This window comes from Poeciliopsis prolifica, unplaced genomic scaffold (assembly GCF_027474105.1).
Source record: "Poeciliopsis prolifica strain line A6 unplaced genomic scaffold, Auburn_PproV2 SCAFFOLD023, whole genome shotgun sequence".
NCBI lineage: Eukaryota > Metazoa > Chordata > Actinopteri > Cyprinodontiformes > Poeciliidae > Poeciliopsis > Poeciliopsis prolifica.
In genome coordinates this window covers 1,050,134-1,062,410 of record NW_026562398.1, presented here as the reverse complement: position 1 = coordinate 1,062,410, position 12,277 = coordinate 1,050,134, and positions in this window count along the sequence as shown.

Here is a 12,277-nt window from a genome sequence, read left to right as displayed (position 1 = left end):
TGCTTTTTTTTAACAATGACTTTCTAAAGAAACTTGTCAATCTTCATTAAAGGCTTCATTTGTGGAGAGATAGACAACTAGTTGTGCTTTGAAAAAGTTTAATCCCTGTTTTAAATGTCTCCACTTTATCGCTGACCTGTCTGGTGTGAATTGGACTGTTTGTTTTCTGAAGTTATTTATTTAACAAACTTCTGAGTCCTTTGCAATTGCATCCGTTAAGTATGGTTTAGATGTAACAAAGCACTAAATACAAGTGCATGGCACAGAATTTGGAAACCATGTGTCCTTTTAATTACACTTCACAATTAAGCACTCTTTTGTATTGGTCTAATAATTAAAAACACTATTGAATTATTATGAAGTTTGTGGTCGCAATGTTACAAGATGCAAGAAAGATTCGTGAGTGAATACTTCATTCTTTCGTACGGTCGTAATTCCTTCTGAGAAGACAAGAATTCACCTTTTATAATGCAGGGATCTTAACCCTGAGAGGTGTATATTACCAGAAAACAATAACCCTGAATTTGTGATTGGGCTGTTGTTGGTAGTAATGGCTGCCCAGATGACCCTAAAGCGCATCTGTGTCACCTCTGATCAGTGGTGTTACAGTCCACTGCCAGATGCTGTAGTCCTTTCACTTCCTATTACGCTCCCAACACTGAGAGTCTGCGCGCCGTGGCAGGGCCATAAGTCCTGTGACAGCGACCTTGAACAAGTGTGTTCATCCATGTGCAACAATTACCAGCATCTTTGGCCGTGTGTGTTTGTCTGCGATATCTCTTCACCACCCCGCCCGTCCCGCGCTCCTTTCCTGTCAAGGCCATTGGTGATCAGTGGAGGTTAAAAGTTACAAATCACCCTTCCTCCCCCCTCCTCTGCCCTCCTGTCCGCCTTCCCCATCCCCTCCCCTCTCAGACTGTCCTCACCCTCACCCAGGCAGTGGCCTCCAGGGGCTCCGGGGTCTCATTCGTATTTGCTCCTGTTGAGGGTCTGCAGGGATCAGAGGCAACAGAGGGCAATTACTCCTCTGCTTTAATTGGCATTATCATTTTAGCAGGTTGACAGAGATGGATCACCAAGCAGGGCCAAGCTCCGGTACTGTGAGCGGAGGAATAGGGTGGAGTAAAGCTTGGGGTGTGGTGGGGGTAGGGGCAGTTTTAGAAGGAAAACGAAGATAAGAAAAAAAACAAGACGGAAAATAAAGAATGAAGACCAAATAATAATTATTTGGTTTTGGTTACATTATGGACGAGTGTAAGTCCATCAGGACTGAATTTGCTAATGATTTTATGCTCAAGTGTGACAGAGGTGGTGGTGGGGGCGGCACGAGGTGGGGTTGTATTAGTGTAACCCTGTATAAATCCTGGCCATGGCCTAACAAGCAGCTCAACAGTGGCTTCATAACTCAGGTCCTGTAAAGCTGTCAGTAGAATTAAGAGGCACCCATTATAAGTGCCCATACAAGTGCCTCATGCAAAATACCAGGGTTCTCCCTGGGGCCGGCAGCAGCGTATAATTTTAGCTGCTTAGTGAATCATCTTCAAAGTTAGACTCAAGCATCATCAGCTCGCTGGCTGCACATAAACTGCACCTCCATCTCCTATGCTATCTTTAAGTCGGTTTAATTTTCTCTATTCTTCCTGTCTTTCAACCCGGAGCAGATAATCCTCTTGAACGTTCAAGGCTGAATTAATCAACATGGAAAAGATGTTCAAAGCTGAAAAGGGTGTTTTAAAAACAGAGTTCTCCAGTCTGAATGTTTTGGGTTTGTTTGTTTTTTTGTTTGTTTTTTTGCATATATGTTAATTTTCTTCAATAAATAACAAAATATAACCATAAACTGTCTAGATGATTAGAGTTGCTAAACTGAGTGGCGAGGGAAACTAACTTGCTTAAATGTCTTTTAGGAAAGGGAATAGCAGAATCTCTTTCCTTCCTTCCCTCAATGTGAAAAATGAAAACTATAAGGGAGACAATAATAAAAATAGCAGTGTGAGTGGACAGGCCAGAGCAGTCCATTACTCACAGCTGCTTTGGACTGCGTAGTAAAAATGTGCTGCACACTGCAAAAGCATGCATCACCACTGGCCTAAAACAAATGGGCTGTCTCCAATGTATTTACCTCCAATTGTTCAAGCTTTTGGTGGGGGAGCCGTGGCCTGTCCAGACAACTCAGGCCTGTCCATCCATGGGACATGGGAGGGAATTATTAGGAACAAGTACTAGATGGAGTGAGATGCTTGACGCTGACACTGAAAGAGGAGTGAGATAAACTAAAGGTGTAGGGGCAGAAGGACAGATATGAATGTGTTGAAATCTAAAAATGTAAAGTTTGAAGCAAAGATGGCAGCAGTAATGGTGCTATCCGAGAGGAAACAAAACATTTTCTTCCACACAAAACCCAGTAACGGGATCTTTTTCTGTAAACTTGAGAGATTGTTGTTGGTGAAAATCCCACAAGAAGTTAAGTTCCTGAGACCACAGACAGGCCATATTTAAAGAAACTTAAATATGACCAATTTATTGTTATAAACTTCAGAAAGTCAACATCAGCATGTCTATATAATAAAAAAATGCACTAAACTGCCAATCTCAATAAGATTGTTGAAGGCTGGGTATAGTTCAATTAATTATTTTTAATTGATAGCATTAATGTAAATCAATAAACCTGGACATATTTGCAAAGAGAAAACTTTGTTGCTGATTCAAGATGTTAAGAGAGAGCTCTTACTGTTGATGTACATAAAACAAATTTCAATGTGTCCCTAAAAGTCCCTACACACCTCCAAAAGCTCACTAGTAAAACATTCTACTCCCAAACCAGGTTTTTGTTTAGTAAAACTATAATGTTCCAAGAGAAAAGTGATTATCTTCTGGATATGTTTGCTTGAAAAACAAGATTATTGACCCGGAAAAACAAGCAGTCCTCCTGTGAGTTATGTTTGGTGGCTGCGCTCCTCTCAGAGGAGCATCACTTTAAATTATTACAGATGCATTTGTTTCTCCCTGATTTTGAAAAGGGAGACCAGGAGAAAAGGGGAGTTTTGTGTATTAACACAACAGAGACAGAAGGAGAGAGGGAGTACAAGTCACATAAACTACACATTCAACTCATCTAACCTCTCATCCTGCAAAAAGGAAGTTAAGAGTGTCTCTGGGATTCCTTGCCTGGAGCTCTGGTAATCATTTAATGTTGCTTGGCTTTTTTTCTTTGGGTACTTATCTTCCTATTCCTGGTCATTTCAGGAATAAACGGCCAATCAGACGCGCAGAGGGTCCCTGCAGAGCTCGGGGCTGGGATGGGAACCAGTTTCATGGTGCAACTTTACAACTCAGTAACTCCCATTTTGTAGTGTGATACAGCTGTGCTTAATGAGAGAGCCCCACTTTTAAACAGCCCTCCTGATGAAGATGCCTCTCCACCTCACTCCTGTTTATCTCCAGCTCGGTCATTAGCTGGGATGGCTTTGCTAATGATGAGTAGTTTACAATATGTTGCTCCTGCATAATCGGCCTCCTGTCATCATCTGGTGACAGAAAGCAACCCACCCGGCTCCAGCTTGTAGCTCTTTTATTCTCTGTTCACGTGAAAGGCAGCAGATTGAGAGAGCATTATTAACAGGGACATGTAGATATACCTTTACAGAAAATGATCCTATTATTTGTTCGTCTAATTAAATGCTGGAAGGCAAAATGATGATCAGTAAGATGCACCTTCACTGTCACCATGACATTACGGAGAAATGAAGAAACCAAACTGGTGTTATTGGTGTTCCAGATTCACACTCGGCTTCTGTACATTCCAGGTGTGAGGATCCGGCATCCTTCAAAAATATTTCTAGACCTTGAATTTCTTGTTTATGCTTTTTGTGTCATGTTGCTGCCACGTTTTATGTATCAGCACAAAGTTGTGCAAAACTGTGAATTAAAACTGAACGACTCATAGTTTATCAAATATACAACAAAAAGTAAAAATCTGTGAAAAATGGCCTCCATTTAAAACTAAATATTCATGTTTTAGTTTTTAATTAACTAAAAAATGAATATATTTGCAGTCTTTTTAGGATCATTGCTCTGTTTCAGCTATATTCATCATCTTGTCAAACATGATCAGCTTCCATTGCAATGCTGAAGGAAAGCGTCCTTGTAGCACGCCACTCCTGTTTTCCATTTGTAACTTTATTAAAGACTTGTCTGCTGTGTGACTTTCCCTTCAATATGCTGTTGCTCATTAACATTCTCTTATGAATATCTATGAACTGTATAAAACAGGGTTGAAATATTTAAAGCCCATTTTTTCTGTCACTGATAATGACCTCAAGATGAGTAAATCAAATACGAAGGCAAGGGTGAGAGGCATCTAACACTGCCACTTTGATATCACAGAGAAAATAAAGATTAAAATGTCTAGCAGTCCTGTAACTTTTTTATAATGGCAGTCACTGACTGCTTCAAGTTATACTGGTGTGAAATGAAGTAAAGTGGCCAAAACAGATTAAAGGTAATAGAGCTTAAAGGTGTTATGAAAAGGGAATTGGGAAACTGGGAGGTGGAGATGGTAGAAATGTCTGAGGGGGGAAAAAAAGAGAGAGATGGTTATTTAATTTATATGAGAAGTGGGAGAGAGTGGCAGTGATACATGGGTTTGTTAGTCAATTGATAAAGGAGAGGAAATTTATAAAAAACATTCATCACCGAGAGATATGGCCACCATACATCACCTATTTGCAAACAACATGGGCTAATATTTATTCCTGGGAAGGACAGAATGACCCTCTGTCTCTCTCTTTCTAACACACACAAAAAACACACACAAATCATCTCACCATAACGTAATTAAGCCAAGAGAATAGAGCCTAATTGGAAAAATAAAACTAAATTCCTTACCCAAAGAACAACAAAGAACACATGTTAGTCCAATGTTGCAAAAAATGACTCCCTTTGTGCTTCTGCTGTACAGCTTTTCTCTCTCTAAACACAGAAGCATACTTTCCTATACACAATTTGTTAGAGCTGCAGCAGTGGCAGTAATATGGTGTCTGGCAGAGGAGGCCCAGATAAACAAAGCGAAGATGAATCTGGTGGCGCTGGGTGGATAGTTGAATGTATTCATCGTGGCCTATATGTCTAGAATAGAGTGTTTGTGTATATGCATCATGCATATAATCTAAAATGAGCACGCCCTTATATTAAACACCCCATGTGTAATATATTGGACACTGAATACTTCTGAGACATTGCTGCAGGTGGAATCTTTCATCTTCCCATCTGCTGTTGTGTGAGGAAGACTTTTAAATTGTCAAGCAGAAATTTAGTTATTGAATCCTGTCTGATTGATCATTAGTTAAAACACCCAATAAACTCCTGGTTTTCATCACCACCTCTTCAAATCCTTCCTTAAGCCAAGAAGCCCAGAACAGATGCAGGTAGAGAGCAAAAGTTCATGTTTCATTCATAAAAAAGTGCATCAACAAACAAACAAATGTGTAAATGAACATGGCTGCTGTGGTGATTGGTGTTGGTTGTGTGTGCGTGTGTGTTACTGTGTGTGCGTGTACACTGGGGATGTATTGGGGCCGTCTTTGTTGCGACTCATAGCCCAGATGGATGACTTGTACAGGGGAGTGTATTTATTTTGTGGCGAGGCGACATCGGGAGATTTGTTATTCCCCGGCGTTGCCGAGTTTTTCACATTGCTCCACATCCCTGGGACCATATTTCATCCCCACACCCCCAGTCCCCAAACAGATTTATTTACAGGCTCTCTTCCTGTTCATATAAACCCCCTTCCAGCTCAGGCATACATATCGCTATGCACTCACACACACACACACACATGCACACACACTGTACTCTCATGCGCATAAACAGACATGCTCAAGCACTAGGAAACCACCAGCACACCCCATGTGATATCAAATATATAAACACGCACAAAACATATGACCAACTGAACATGCATTTATTTTTAACTCCATGCTGAACTACTCTCATTTTTTTGTGCTTTGAACAAGGCTGCTCAACAATTTTATGTTTAACTAGCCCATTTAACTTTACAGTCCAGTCTTGATGGGGCTACAATCGCTCTTCCTTATACTAAAGGCAACACACAATAGGAAACAGGCTATAGGGAAACAGTTTGTCCTATCTAATTTTTGAATATATATCAAGTTATATGTGCAACAGTCAAAAGTCATTTGGCTGATATTGCCTTTGATAAATACACCTGCCTGCATGTGTTGTTCACTCTGAGGTCTAAAAATAATGCTCAGATTGCCTACCATTTTTTTTTTTTGTTAGGGTTCTAGTGTAGGAAGATACACTGCATACACTCACTAGACAGGCAAAAGGTTGATCCACCTTTTGCCTTTAAAACTGTCTTAGATCTTCATGGCATTTATTTGTTTTCTCTGAGATTATGGTTCATATTGACATGAACGCATCATACAGTTTCTGTACAATTTCTCATTCCACATCCATGACATGAATCTTGCCATTCCACATCCATATGGTGCTCCGGTGAGAGCTGGTGCCTGTGAAGACCACTGTGCAGTGAACTCATTGTTGTGCTCAGGTAATTAGCAAGAGATTATTCAGGCTCCCTGAAATGCTGCTTTATCTCATTGAATGAAACCTTCAGAACTTATTGACGGTTCCATCCAAATAGATATGGACAGCAAAAATAATTATGGTAGGTAGGCAGTGATATTTCAATAATGCTCAGTTGGTACTAAGAGGCCCATCTATGTTTCTGTGTTTCTGAATGCTTGGTTTTAACTTCATAAATTCAAGTCTTCACCATACAGATGCCTTAGTCTTGCTACAGCCACGTGGGTTGGTAAGACTTTCATTCTCATTGGGGTGACTTCAGGATCAGTTTTATTTTCATACTTTTTATCATTGGTGAGTAACGCTATCCGCATATTGGTATAATTGTCCATCCATCTGTCCATCCACTGACATGTCTACCCATCTTAACCGGCAGTCACTCAACCACAGCCTACTCAAGCAGTAAGACAAAACCGAGTTCATAAAGTAGACAGTGATAATCCAAATGTAGAGACAAAACTGAGAAAGCTCTACAAAATACATGCACGTTTTTGAGGATGCATTCGCGTCTTAATTCAATTCAGCTCACTTCCATCAAATTCAGTTCAGTCTGTCATTTAAATTCAGTATAATAGAACTTGGTACAGTCCATTGAACTGAATTAATATCAATTCAATATTCAGTTCAATTAATATCAATGTCTGTCAGTATAGTTAAGTTGTTAGTGTAGTTAGAGTTAGCCAATTCACAAAAGATGTCATCTTAAAACACTTAATATAAAGAGATCTAAACCAAATCCAAATATACGTGATCTTGTTGGGTCCAAATTTGAAATAATTTCTACGTTAGTCATGCCAATACAATCTGGCCCGTCTTTGGTCCGACAGTTCATTTTTCAGCAACAAGGCTAAGATCTCAAAGGAGTGTCAGAGTCTCAGAGTCTAGACTTAAATATGATTAAACTTCTTTTGAGAGATGTGAACTTGGCTATACAGACATTTCATTGATGCATTAAAATATATCCACAGGTGTGAACTCAAATGAACTCAAATGTTGTGAATTAACATAATACAAGCTTACAAAGCTATGCCATTGTTAAATGGGCTTTTCCAAAAATGTTGTCACTTGACTTCAGAAAGATTGAATGGTTTCTTTCTCAATTTTTTTTCCAAGTAAAATATGTATTTCCCATATCTATCCCTACAAATCAACCCAAATGCTCACGATCTTAATAAAGAGTGGAAGATGCAGTAAAATCCCAGGTACGATGCTAAAAAAATAAATAACTAAGGAAACATGCATGGGAGGCGTGTGCTTGTCTGCACAGGAAGGTGGAGGATGTGTTAGGGGTTTCATGGCCCTGAATCTCTCCCTATCTGTGTGAGTAATGATCCAGACTGCCAGTGTGGTGGTGTTGTCCCATCTATAACCATTTACACAGAGCCGCACATACAAACAAACACACACACGCAGAACATTAATCAGGCAGGAAACAGGGCAGGTGGATGGACACAGTGGCTGGCAGGGTTCATCCATCCAGTGTTAAAACAGACATGCTGCAAACACACTGGGAGTGTGACGTAGCTTCACTGATGCTAACGTGGACGAAAACATAGATTTTATTTTTATTTTTTTGTTGAAACTTTGTTGTAGTACAAAGACAAAATGTGGAAAAGTTCCAGGGGTGTAAATACTTTATGATAGCACTGTATGCTTCGTTACGGCCAATGGGATAAGACTCCTGACTGACGCCTCTGTGTAAACAGCCTACTCTCAATATTAGAAGGTTGACAGAAAGTTAAAAAATAATCTAAACCTGATTCAATTTGCAATAGGAGGATTTATTTCATAAACATAAAAGACTGTTTTGAAATTAATTTTACAATCAGTAATTAAAGAAAAGTAGTCTGGAGAAAAAGATGCATTTCTTCTTGGCCATACTTCAAGTCTTAAGAGTTCAAAAATACTTTCATTTTTCAATCCTTTGTACTTGTTTTCATAACATAAAAATTCTTCACATTAGAGAAAGTACAACTGACCACACAATAAAGTAGTTCATAATAATATTCCATCATTCACATTTATTAAAACCATAGATTTTGTTTTTTTATGTCTATGCCCACTTAGAGTCCTCCAGTACAAACAAGAAAACTAATTACAGCAAACACAATTTTAAACCTTTACAGGATTTTATCACAATCTGAAACATCTCTTGAAGAGAAACTGTTAAGATCTACTGTGCAGAAACAGAACACATCAACTGTAATGTTCTGATAAAACACGCATCAGTCTGGGAATCTGTTTGTGCAAACAGTTGAGCCAGTAAATAAAACTACCATTACATTACGTGATGGAAGTAAATGTGCGCCGCTCATAAATAGTGCTTGTCCTGTGGGTTTAAAGTAGGTTGGGGTGTGGTCCAGTGGTCAGGGAAATGGCCAGATGACCTGAACTCTGCTGAGTCATGTCCCAGGTGAGGGATAGAGCTGCTTCCACTGAGCTCCGGGATGTGCACTTAACCTGCAGTAATTACTGGAAACTACACTGAGAACATGGCAACATGGAAGTTGTGGAAGTGGCTCTAGAATTTCAAATTACTCCGAGCCTCTTGAGGGACAGTGCAAGGAAACCAGCCAGTGCAGTAATGTGGACTGTTGATTTAGTTCCTAAAAGTCCTCTTGATTTATGAGACAGGAGTTCACTTTTTAACAATCGACCAAAAGGGGAAATTATTCAAAAATAAAGGGCAACTGGGTGATAAAATGAGACAAATTAGTAGAAAATCCCATCTGTATCAATAGTGAAATGACAATTAAAAAAGGCCATTCAACATTGGCAGGAAACATAACGGGAGGGGAAGGAATAGGAACTTGGGGAGCAGGGGAGAACAGAAGAAACAACAGGTTGAAGCAAAAAGAAGAGAAGAAGTGAAGAAAGAGGAAAGATAGCAAAGGAAAAAGAGACAGAGAGAAGGACCCTGTGAATGAAATCCAAATGGTTGCTAAAAATCATTAATCTTGTGGGGATCTGTGTCAGCGAACAGCGGCGACACAAAGAGCTCTCGGAGCAGCAAGGAGAGCAGCTCAGTGACCCGAACCCAATTGGCTGAGAAAGGCCCACCAGGCTTTAATAGACTTTTGCTGATCCGACACTTGTTTGCTGGGAGTCACAATGAGGCGATTGCAGGGGCTGACAGAGGCCTGCAGGCCTGGGGGCTCCCCTCCTGGCCCATGATAAATGACCCGGGGTGGGCAGGGCCAGGGCCAGGACCAGAGGAGAAGGGTGAGGGAGACGAGAGGCGAGGAGGTCATCAAGAAAGGAGAGTGAACGCAGAAAGAAAGATAGAAAAACATGAAGAGGAAAGAGAAAAGTTAGAACATTGTTTGTGAATGTATTGACATAATAAACTGAGCCTGTAAAACTGGCGTAATGTGTCACATGCATTTTGTACAGTTTAGATCTTACTATCTAAATTAGTAAGCTCAGTAAGAAAACAGCTAACACTTAAAGAAAGTTAACAAAACTATAACAAACAATTAAAATCTACTTGTATAACAAAATGACTTCAATTCTCACTAAATTTTAAGATTATTTTACTCTAATTATTTAGTTTAATCACCCAGAATAATGAGGCAGGTTGTATTCATTGGCTCAAACTCTGAGGACAGCAAGCAGTATTTTACTCTTACAAAATGTTGCTTGTGGTGAACCTTAAATGGTTCACCGCCACTCCTTAATGGGAGGATTAAGGAGTTCACAACAGCAGCATGATAACATGCATTTAAAATTTCTCAATTCAGAATCTTAGTTCTTGAAGTCAAATATCGAATCAAGCACAAGAAGGATATGTTTCTACAGGCGCAATCATTAGAGCACATGTAGTTTTCTGAATGATTTTTTTTTTCAGAAAATAATCTGGGTTTTCTTCCATGTATTAGAGACAAAAATAGAATTGGTTGCTGATTAATGCATGAATGGTCTATTCCATAAAGATAGTATGTTATTTGCATACCAGCACAGCTAATGATTTTGACCTTCATACAAAAACTCTGCTCTTACATCCATACCCACTTTAGCTGGCCAGCTGGAGGTTATGTTTCAGCCAAAATGAGCCATTGATTTATTTACTCCCTCTGATTAATAATAAAAACAGCTCCAATAATATGTTTTGTCTGCATTTTGTCTCACACCAAGCTTGTTGTATATTTTCCAAGATCTGCAGGGCTTCTTGTATATTTTTTTAAGCCTTCCATAACCTTTTCTACACATACCAACCAGTTTGGATTCCAAATTAAGAAACTTCTGAACATCCATAACTCCAGTGCCGATGAGTAACTCGTGCCGCTGGGCCATCCTAAAAACAACCACTTGGTTGGTAGCTGGGTTTGTTTTTTAAAAAATGTCATGAACGTGGATTTGAAATTTCTAACTAAACTAACCTTGTTCCCAAAAGAAAGGTGAACAACAGCATGTGTTTCCAAAATTAAGGCATCTTTTTCAATCGTGAATCTACTTGCTTTTATTGCCCATCACTTTGCCTCTGTTGCACAGAAATGTCTCCACCGTGGGACAGTAATGGCTATTTCTGTTCTATTTTATTTTAAAAACATGTATTATACCCTTATATTATCCGTTACCCTCTTCAATAAAAGCTATCTTAAAACCCAGAGTTATACCACCTAAACATGGCTTTTGGGAGACCGGTAGCGTTTTGGAAACGTGGGTTGCTCATGCAGAAGCTGTAGTTCCTGCTATAGATTTTGCATAAGCAGCCCTATTCCTGCATTCACAGCAGACAGTGAGAACAAAGTAATTTCAGTCATAAACATTAATGTGTCGCATGCTTGACAGCAAAGACATATCTTCAGATATTGGACAGAGCCATTTGAAGCCTATTAAATCTCTCTCTTTACTTTTAGCTTAATAACATCCAGGTGCTGTATGGGCTCTGCTGCGGGTGACGCATGTTTTCCAGAATATTCATTGAACCCTCTTTAATGTAACCCAGAGATATGGCCTGACAGATTCATGCACAGAAAATGTCCACAAATGGTGACAGGTCACGGAGATTTTGGGGTAGAATGTGGAAGAGTTGTTTCTGTTTCCTTCGCGGAAACATGAAAGTGTGAGTAAAAATTGATTCTAATTACGTTTTCAGTACATCATAAGTTTCTTTTGAGTTCCAGAAGCCAATCCTTGGCTTAGAGAAACACAGATATAAATTGTGGTTATGACCGAGAATATGGCCTTTAATTATGTTATGCCTGCACTCTGATATTTGGTTCTTGTGGTGTTGCCTACATTTTGTGGCCACACTGTGTCAGTTCATAATAAAACCTAATATCATGCACAAGCCTGAGCAAAGAGCCAGCTGGAAGGGAGCCAAACTATCATACAAAGCATTGCAATTTACATTAATGAAATGACCACAGCAAAAGGCAGATTTATTGTCCTTTTTCTTCTGGGATTAAGCCAGTACAGTGCCCACTGACATTTATTTGTTGTTATATTTACTACATGTCAATCAGGGACATCTAATCTAAGAAAAGGGCCTACAATTATGCCCTGGCCTTCCAATCAACTTTATATATTCCTTGTGTCTGTTTGCCATTTCAGGACTAAAATAAAAATAATAAAAAATTAAAAATAAATAAAAACATCCTGTTCAGAGGTTGGAACTGAATCCCTGCATGTCACTGAATAAGACCCAAATCTAACTTTGCGCATT